Genomic DNA, 10,762 nt, shown 5'->3' on the forward strand with positions numbered 1-10,762 from the left:
CCGCAGTCCAGCTGCCCCCTTGCTTCTGCTTTCACTTGAGAATCAGCCGAAGTTCCCTGAGCACCTGCTCCATGCCAGGTCCCTCCTGGCACTTTGTCCCACTTAGTCCTTAAAGCTCGCTGTGATAGCAATGTGCTAATGCCCACTGGGCAGATGGGGACAGAGGCGCAGGAGGTCACTTGCCCAGGATGACACCTCTAGTCATTTGCAGAGTTGGATCTGGCCTCAAGCTTGCTGGTGGCTCTTGGAGCCCATGCAGAAGTGACTGGGGCAACACATGACACTCCAACTTGGCATTCCCCTCAAAGGGCCTGGACCAAGCCAAAAGCTGCGGAGAAGGCTCAGGGCAGACTGTGAAGTCAGGAGTTTGACCCCAGCCTGCTATGTCATGCTCCTCCTTCCTGGCCCTGCCTCCACCTGTGCCCTATCTCTGCCTCCCACCTCAAGGTCCAGGACTGTTGCAACCAGACCCTCCTACCCCAACCATGTCCAGCAGGAGATGGTCCCTGCACCAGAAGCTTCTGAAGGTCTACATGGAGGGCTGGCAGGCAGAAGGCAAACATCTCCCCCAACTTGCAGCCCTTCACTGCCAAGCAAACCTAGGACCTGGGGCCTGGGGTCTCTGCAGCTGCCATCTGGTGACCTCCTCATGGGGCAGGAAAAAGAGTTCAGGCTCTGGGGTGGTTCTGTAAATCACCCTCTGTGGGTCTCCCTTGCCCTACAGTTAAGATCTAGATGCTACTGTTTTCCTTGAAGGAAGATGATCAAATGAGAGCAAATGTGCAAACACCCAGCACACAGTAGGTGTTCAACAAAGTGTACCTTCCTACCTGTCCTCACTTTGCTCTTATTACTCAGGAAAATCTGAGGATGTCAGCAACACTGAGGCCAATCCAGGATCCCCAGGGGCCAGCGTGGTGGTGGCCTTCAAATCAGGGAGCAGCCCACGGTAGGGGGCCCTATGGGGTCCCAGCAGCCATGTGCTGATCTGGCTCACCCACCCCCCAGCACCTCATCTAGAAAAGTTCTTCCACAGCCAAATGGGGCCCCTTCCAGCTCCCCGCCCTCATCCACCCAGGACCTGCCCTGTGATGCTCGCAATCGGGAACAGTCAGCTCTGGCTCCAGCCCTAGGTAAGCCTGGGACATGGTCCTCCCAGGAGCCAAATGGCTCATCTTTCCCAGAGCAGACATGCGCCTGCTCTCCAGGCGTGCCTCTGAGCCTGCCCAACAGGGCAGTGTGACCTTGCCTGCCTCTCTGTCGCTCTCTCATTCCTTCCCCTTGGGCTCTGTGCTGTGGCCACCAGGAGGCGCTGTTCCCCCTCAGACTCGAGTAGACCAACAGCCCAGCGCCACCAGAGACCAGACTGGATTCTAGATTTTCTCTTTTTTTTTGAAATGGAGTCTCGCTCTGTCGCCCAGGCTGGAGTGCAGTGGCATAATCTCCGCTCACTGCAACCTCCACCTCCTGGGTTCAAGCGATTCTCCTGCCTCAGTCTCTGAGTAGCTGGGACTACAGGCGTGCGCCATCACTCCTGGCTAATTTTTTGTATTTTTAGTAGAGACAGGGTTTCACCACGTTGGCCAGGCTGGTCTTAAACTCCTGAGCTCAAGTGATCCGCCCACCTCGGCCTCCCAAAGTGCTGGGATTACAGGCGTGAGCCACCAAGCCAGGCCTGGATTCTAGATTCTGAAAGAGGCAGGAGGCGAGTAATCACCCAGAGTGCAAGGGAAGACAATGGCCTTTGTCTAATCGCTGTGAATCTGGCACTTCCCACGCAAGACCTGACCTCATCCTCCCACCCGCCATGATGGGGGTGGGGTCAGGGGGCACCAGTCAGGCTTCTAAGTCACAAACAACAGAGATTGACCTCCAGCTAACATTAGCAGAAAATAAATGCCCCGCTCACAAAGACAGATAACCAAGCCGGGAATAGGGCAGTCACCCAGGGAAAGTAAGGGCTCCAGTGCGGCTGGAACAGGGCACTGCCAGCAAACATCATCTCCCTGGGCCCCAGTCACACATCCTGGCCCTAGCCGGCCTGACTCATCCCAAGCTTTGGTCCTGTCTCCCCAACATCTATCCTCACTCATTCAGCAAAGCGGGGGTGGAGGTGGGTGTCAGCACCCGCGCCAGGCCCCACGCAAGGGGCTGGCTCCCAGCAGCCCACCTGGTGGGCCTCCTCAGTGAGCTGCCAAACACACTGCTGGCTGGTCACTTGGTGGAGACAGGCATTGAGAGCTGGCTACACCACCAGCTGCAGAGGACTTGGAGTCGCTGAGGGCTGCAGGCTGCAGGAGCCAACCTGGCTGTGGGGTGAGGGTGGGAATCTTTAGGGGATAAGAACTGGCCCCAGGCCGGGCGCGGTGGCTCACTCCTGTAATCCCAACAGTTTGGGAGGCCAACACAGACAGATCATGAGGTCAAGAGATCGAGACGATCCCGGCCAACATGGTGAAACCCCGTCTCTACTAAAAATACAAAAATTAGCTGGGCGTGGTTGCGTGCACCTGTAGTCCCAGCTACTCGGGAGGATGAGGTAGGAGGATTGCTTGAGCCCAGGAGGCAGAGGTTGCAGTGAGCTGATATCGCACCACTGTACTCCAGCCTGGGTGACAGAGCAAGACCCTGTCTCAGAAAAAAAAAGAAAAGGATCGGCCCTGGGTTCGGTGGCTCACACCGTAATCCCAGCACTTTGGGAGGGCGAGGCAGGTGGATCACTTGAGGTCAGGATTTCTCAAGACCAGCCTGGCCAACATGGTGAAACCCCATCTCTACTGAAAATGCAAAAATTAGCCAGGCATAGTGGCACACGCCTGTAGTCCCAGCTACTCAGGAGGCTAAGGCAGGAGAATCACTTGAACCTGGGAGATGGAGCTTGCAGGGAGCCAAGATCGCTCTACTATACTCCAGCCTGGGCGACAAAGTGAGACTCCATCTCAAAAAAAAAGAAAAAAAAGAAAAGAAAAGAAGGAACTGGCCCTGGCTGGAGGGAGAGGTGACTGGGACCTCCCGGGGCTACCTCAATGTCAGGAGAGCACTCCTGGAGACCCAAAGCTTCCGGTTAGGGATTCAAGAAGATAGACTGGGGCGCGGGCAATAGGGATGCAGGCAAGGAGTTTCTCCTTGGAACGGGAGCCCTGAGACCCCCGGGGAAAATTTGGTCACTCACGTATTCATTCAGCACACATTTATGGCTACAGGCTCTGTGCCTTCCCATGGAGAGACAGAAGAAACGGAGCCAGTCCCTGTCCTCACGGAGCTCACCTCACCCAAACACACACTCTCTAGAAGAAAATTCTGGGGGTCTTACGGGCCAAAAGGAAGGGGCATTTCCCTCCAGGTCCTCTGGAGTCCCCTGATGAAGGGCCCTCCAGGCCTCGTCCCTGACTCACAGGGGCTTCCAAAGTCTCCTCTGGCTCAGGGAGTATCTATCCCTGGCCCCAGCCCCCAGCCCAGTTCCACCCCACCCCCAATCAGGCAAGGAGGTCTTTCAAAAGCTCCCCTGATCTCTGACAGGGACAATGTTGGCACACAGGTTTCTTCACAGGTGTAACACCTGGGCGGGGGCATTTGCATGGGTTTTGCAAAAGCTGGGCCTAAGGCTCACCAGTGCCCAGTTGCTCTCTCTTCCCATCCCTCGCAGAGCAGACCTCCTGCTCCTTCTCACCTGCCCCACCCCGGGCCAGGTCTCTAACCTTTGCACTGCAGAGAACCCCAGGGCCTCTTTTCTTGCTTTCGCCCAAAGAGTTCCCAGGAGGAAAGCCAGAACAGTGCCAACTGTGGCTTCCAGTCAGCAAGGCAGAGCCTGGGGACTATTGGGTTCAGCACAAAAATGACCCCTGACAGCACTGAGGGAGATGTGTCGGCCTGCTGTGAGCCCAGGACTCCAGGTGGGAACCAGGTAGCTCTGGCTCTGCCCAATTCCAGCTGCTCCAGTGCCTGGAAGGTAGTAAACACGCCCTCAATATTTAGTGAATGGATGAATGAGGGTTTTCAATTCATCAGCCATTGCGAAACTGTAGGCCTAGGAACAGACAAAAGGCCTGGCCCTACCCTTGGAAAGCCCGACTGAACCCAGCAGGGGAGAGCCAGAACTACAAAGCCTGTTTCAAGAGTGAGAGAAAAAATATTCATCTAACTGCCGTGGTGTGAAAGTCTGCCTTGTGTCAAAGAACCCTGCTAAGCAAGCAACTTTACATCATTTCGGTTTAGCATAAGTCCCCTGTGACATGTGTCCTCTCAGTCCCACTTTAGAGATGAGGAAACTGAGGCTCAGAAAGGTTCAGTGACTTTTGCTTAAGGTCACAAGGCTGGGATGGGGTGCAGCCAGGACTCCAACCTGGAAGCCTTTGTAATAAATTGAGCAAGAATGATGTGGTGGCATCCCGGGTCCCTTTTCCCCCAGCTGGGATCTGGTGACTGTGTCTTCCTTAAATCCCTCTTCAGTTTTCTTATCTGCAAATAGAAGTAATAATAATATCTACATTGTAAAGAGATTGGGAGGATCAAATGAAACTTAAGACATGTAGAATAGCCAGGCAGGCCCCTGTAGTCCCAGCTACTCTGAGAGGCTGAGGCAGAAGGATTGCTTGAGCCTAGAAGTTCCAAAACCATCCTAGGCACATAGCGAGATCCTTTCTCAAAAAAAAAAGTAAACAGCAGGGTGCGGTGGCTCACACCTGTAATCCCAGCACTTTGGGAGGCCAAGGCAGGTGGATCACTTGAGCTCAGGAGTTCCAGACCAGCCTGGCCAAGATGGCGAAACCCTGTCTCTACTAAAAATACAAAAATTAGCTGGGTGTGATGGCATGCATGTGCCTGTGGTCCCAGCTACTTGCTGGGAGGCTGAGGTGGGAGAATCACTTGAACCCAGGGTGGGGGGAGTGGGGTGGCAGTGGAGGTTGCAGGAGATGAGATCGCACCACTGCACTACAGCCTGGGCAACGGAGCAAGACTCTGTCTCAAAAACAAACAAACAAAAAGACATGTAAAATGCTTAGAATGATGCTAGCACATGCAACACCTACATTAGCATTGCCTATTATTATTATTATTAATTGAAATTCATATCACTCATTCATTCAACAAACGTTCGAGTACCAGGATTCAGCCTCCAGCAGCCGATCAGGACACAAGTACGAAGTGGATAGTCAGTGCTATAATACTAAGAAGTGGGCCAGTGAGGGACAATAGCAGAGGGGAGGCTTCCAGCCTTGGGATGTGGGAAGAGGTCATCAAAGCTTCCCGAGGACAGCCAGTCAATTCTCCAACCAGAAGCAGAAGTAATATTTTTAACATGCAAATCTGATCAGCTGAGGCTGTGGTGAACCCTCAAATAGCATGGGGGCGGGGCCCCGATGCCCTAAGGATGAAGTCCAAAGACTCCCCTATTCCACAGGGGATCCTACAGGCTCTGGCCATTTGCGCCTCTGCTTCCAAGGCTCTGACCCCATCCCATCCTGGCCTGTTTTCCTTTTGCCCAAAGCTCAATCCCTTCCAGTTCCAGGGCCTCTGCTCCTGTTGCCCCCTCTGCCAGGCCCCCAGGCACCACCTCTCCTCCTGCAGGGTCTGAGTGCTCAGGTGAGGAGAGGTCTCTGCTCCGCACTCACACTGCACTTGCACAACCCTCTGGGAACTTGCCTCGCCTTGTTGAACACCTCTGCCCCCACAAGACAGAACATTCCAAGAAGATAGGGACCCAGGAGGAGGGAATCGTGTGCGTGGGGGAGGCGCTGGGACAGCCTGCAGGGATCCCAGGCACCTTGGCCAACTCTTATCATAGACTTGGCTCTGGATCTGCCCTCTCTAGGGAGATATCAAATCAGGAAGCCCAGGACCCAAAACCTTTGCGATCAGGGGTCTGCCAGTTAACCCCTGAGTGCTGGCTGCCTCAGGCCCCGAGGGTGGGGTCCTCCAGTTCCCAGTGGCCTCTCAGTTGGGTCACCACCACACCACTCAAGCCACCAAGCCAACAAATCAAGACTTCTACCATCATCGCGACCGGAAACAAAAACTAACTTCCCAGGAAATCCTCTTGGAGCAAACTGGTGCAGTGGAGAGAGCCAACCTTGGTCTGACATGAAAAGTGGTTGTGCATAGTAAGTGCTCAATAAATATTAGCTGCTATTATCAATGATAATAATAAAGTACCTGGCACATAGTAGGTGTTCAGTAAATGATAGTTCTCTGGTCCCAGGGGGACAGAAATGAGAGGCAGTCAGCAGCCCCTCCCCACCTTACTCCCAAGGTCCTCCACTTGTACACAGGGATTCAGACCTATGGATCACCAAATCCAAACCCTTCAGTTCCTAGGTAGGGAAACAGGCCTAGAGGAGAAGGACTGGACCAAAGTAAGAAGCAGTGTCGGCCGGACACGGTGGCTCATACCTGTAATCCCAATACTTTGGGAGGCCAAGGCGGGCGGATCACAAGTTCAGGAGTTCGAGACCAGCCTGGCCAATATGGTAAAACCCCATCTCTACTAAAAATACAAAAATTAGCCGGGCGTGGTGGCGGCGCCTGTAATCCCAGCTACTCGGGAGGCTGAGGCAGGAGAATTGCTTGGACCTGGGAGGCAGAGGTTGCAGTGAGCCGAGATCACGCCATGCACTCCAGACTGGGCAACAAAGCAAGACTCCATCTCAAAAAAAAAAAAAAAGAAGCAGTGTCTGTCCCTAGAACCTGGGTCTCCTGGGCCAATGCCTCATCCTCATAATAAACTTTCCAGCCTTAGGAGGGAGGTTTTCAGTGCCTAGATTCAGGCAGACATGTTTCCTCCAAAGGACAGCTTTGGAAGGATGGGAGCTCAGGCCTTCTCAGGAGGGCGAGAGGGGTTATTGGGAAGGCCAAGGTTTATCTCTGCAGGAGGAAGTCTCAGCTGCTTGACTTGATGGAATCCCCAAGAGCCTGCTCTCCCGCAGGTCAGGCAGGAAGGGGCAGAGGTCACAGGGGAGGCCTGTCCTGGCCCCTGGTTCCCTGAGTCTTTGCTATCTGTGGGCCTCAGTTGGCACTCAGCCAACAGGCCCCTGGCATTAAGATGACAAGGGCTACTGTGGCCTCTTGGCTTCTCCCTGTTTCTCCCTAGAGACACTCAGCCCCAGCACTGGCCGGATCTCCCTGGCCACCTTCCCTGAAGTCCCCTTTTCCCCTACTTTCACCTCTCAACCCATCCCCACAGCTCAGTGAGACCCTGCACCCTGCACCCTGCACCCTGGATTCATGCCAGGCCTGAGTGACCCCATGGCCCATGCCTTTTCTGCTTGGTCCCATTGCCTCACGGGTGCCCCCAAGTTCTGTTTCCTGTCTGTGCCACCGTTAAGCCTCTTTCCTATTGATGACTCCCGCGACAGCCTCTTTCCGGAGGAGGCGCATTCCTTAAAGGCCTGGTGGGGATGGTGATGACAGGGCCAAAGGACAGCTCCCAAAGCTGGAAAGCCGGCCACTGCGGGGGGCCTGGAGGTGCTGTCAGCAAGGGAAGCTGCCCGGCCCCTCTTGCTAGCAGCCAACTCAGCCTGAGCACCTGCTCTGCAGGAAATAGAAGGGGACTTTGCTGGAAATCTGCCTTTAATCTTGGCTTCCTGTTTTCTGCCCTGGGGGACTGCCCAGACGGTCTGAGTTTCAAGCTATTTCACACCAGCTTCTCTAAACTGTCATCTCTGTGCAAAGAGGCTGGGGGAGGGGAGGAGGCTGGGTGGAGGGAGGAGCGGCCCTTCCCTTCCCAGGGGACCCCATAAGGGTATAAATGCACATACATGTGCATAAGCTCTGGACTGCTGGAGGCCAACCCAACTTTGCATGGAGCTAGCCCATTTGGCGCTTGTATCATCAAAATGCAGCCAGAAGCTTCTTTCTGGTTCCCCACATCCAGGGGTGGGTCTCCAACCTCTCTTCTCTTCTCCATTCCCCTGGGGCAGGCCCAACAGCCAGGCAAGAGTGGCCCAGCCTCAGAGAGCTAGTGCTCAGTTCCCAACACTGCCTTGACTCCGCATTTCACAGGCATCCCAAGCTCATTTTGTCCAAAACCAAACTCCTGAGTGTTCCCCCAGCCTGGCACTCTCCCCAGGTTCTCCCATCTCGCACCATCTCCCCAGGTGCTCCAGCCACACCTGAGGACTGAGGAGTCATGCCTGATTTCTCCTGTGGCCTCACTCCCCACAAACAACCCCTCACGGAGAGCTGTCCTGGGACTTGCCTTTGTCCATTCACTTATCTATCCTGCTGCTTCCACCAGGGCTAGACCCGTCAGCCCTGGTCCAGGCCATGCAACAGCCTCCTCACTAGGGCTTTGACCTTTGACCTTAACTCTTTTTTTTTTTTTTTTTTTTTTTGGAGTCAGGGTCTCGCTCTGTTGCACAGGCTGAAGTTCAGTGGCTCACTGCAGCCTCCATCTCCCCACCCTAAGTGATCCTCCCACCTCAGCCTGGCTGAGATGGGAGGATTGCTACCTACCAGCACACACCACCATGCCTAGCTAATTAGAAATTTTTTTTTGTAGAGACAGGGTCTTGCTCTGTTGCCCAGGCTGGTCTCAAACTCCTGGCCTCAAGTGATCCTCTTGCCTCAGCTTCCCAAAGTGCTGGGATCACAGGCGAGAGCCACAGGGCCCAGCTGACCTTCACTCTATCATATCACTACCCTGCTTATAAACATCTTTCAATGGCTCCCCATTGCTCATATGATAAAACCCAAACTCCTGTAATAAAAATCTCTGGCCCACAACACCCTATAGAATCTGTCCCTTCCTCGAACACCACTCTCCCCTGCTTGCCGGTCTCATCACCTTGGCCTTCTGGCTGTCCCTTGAGCCACTGAGGCTTTCTGTGCCTCAGGGTCTTTCACTATCTTCCTCCCCACCTGCAATACCCTCCCCCACTCCTCCAACACTGGCCTGGGGCGTGGTGGCTATCGCCTGTAATCCCAGCACTTTGGGAGGCCAAGGTGGGTGGATTATTTGAGGTTAGGAGTTTGAGCCCAGCCTGGCCAACATGGTGAAAACCATCTCTACTAAAAATACAAAAATTAGCTGAGCATGGTGGCACACACCTATAGTACCAGCTACGTGGGAGGCTGAGACAGAAGAATGGTTGAATGCCAGAGCGGGAGTTTGCGGTGAGCTGAGATCATGCCACTGCACTCCAGCCTGGGCAACAGAACAAGACTCCGTCTCAAAACAAACAAACAAAAAACAAAACAAAACAAAACAAAAACTTACTGAGACAGTTGTAGATAAAGGCAGATTTATTAGAAAAAGTAGGAAAATACATTGCAAGAAGGCAGAAGAGAAGCTGACTGCCAGGAAACAAAAGGTTGTTGGAGATTTTATAGAATTAGTGTTATGCTATCTGTTGAGGAGGTTTTTGTGCAGTATCAAACGCCAAGGGTACAGTGAGCTAACTTGCCAAGGGTACAGTGAGCTAACTTGCAGGAGTCTGGTGATAGTTGGGCACAGGAAGATTGTGAATTATTTGCACAGGAGAGCTATATGTCCTAGACATGAAGAAAGGCAGACTCACAGCTTATCTAATTTCTCTTTTTGCTTTCCCTTGCTCCCACCGACCTGACTCCCTTTCCCTAATTAGCACTTCATACCTAGCACTTAGTAGGTGCTCAATAAGCATTTTTTTGTTTTTTTGTTTTGTTTTGTTTTGTTTTGTTTTTTTGAGACACAGTCTCGCTCTATCGCCCAAGCTGGAGTGCCGTGGCGTGATCTCGGCTCACTGCAAGCTCCGCCTCCTGGGTTCACACCATTCTTCTGCCTCAGCCTCCCCAGTAGCTGGGACTACAGGCACCCGCCACCACGCCACGCCCAGCTAATTTTTTGTATTTTTAGTAGAGACAGGGTTTCACCATGTTAGCCAGGATGGTCTCGATCTCCTGACCTTGTGATCCGCCTGCCTCGGACTCCCAAAGTGCTGGGATTATAGGCGTGAGCTACGGCGCCCAGCCCAATAATTCCACCAGAGGACAGGTCTGTGGGAGTGGGGCCCTTTATCGATTTGTTTATGGTTTTATCCCCAGTGCCTGGAGTACAGGAAGATTAAAAAATTTATTTCACTTTGCTGAGAAGAGGTGGAGCCAGGATTCAAATGCTGGTCTATTTGACTCCAAAGTTCACAGCTGGGCCACAGCACACCCAGGGGAAAAAGTCAAGTGCATTTGGGGATAAAGAAAGGTTGGTGACAAAACTGGAACAGGGATTAGAGTATTTTCCCCAAATCCCCAGTCCTTTCTTTCCCATTCTGCTAGCTGATTCAGCCAGGGGAGGGGAGATGTCAATTTCTCCCTCCCAGAAGCCTTTGCAGAGCTGCTGAAGTGCTTTCTTTTAGGCTGAGAGGCGGCCCCCCATCCGGCCCCATATTATCATTCCATCTTGACCTCAGAGGAAAGAAAGGGAAACCAGCTCTGCTGAGCACCCTTTCCACTCCCTCACCCCCAGGCCGTTATCTTGCTGAATCTGCACTATCTATCATGAGAGAAGTATATTTTGAGCCTGATCTTACAAAAGAGGAAACAGCTCAGAGACCTTAGGTAACTAGCCCTAAGTCACACAGCTAGTAAGTGGACGGGTTGAAATTTAACTTGGAGACTTGAACCCCAAATTCATCTTTTTTCTGTTACACCACACCTATCTCTGAAACTTACTGGCTGTCTCCTCAAAGGACATCCCTCTCCAAAGGGCTGGCTCCAGCTGGGAAACCGGCCTAAGGGTGCCCTGGGTCAGAGGGCCGACCTGTGGTTTTGGGGGCAACTCCTCCTGGCA

This window comes from Gorilla gorilla, chromosome 16 (genome assembly GCF_029281585.2).
Source record: "Gorilla gorilla gorilla isolate KB3781 chromosome 16, NHGRI_mGorGor1-v2.1_pri, whole genome shotgun sequence".
Lineage (NCBI taxonomy): Eukaryota > Metazoa > Chordata > Mammalia > Primates > Hominidae > Gorilla > Gorilla gorilla.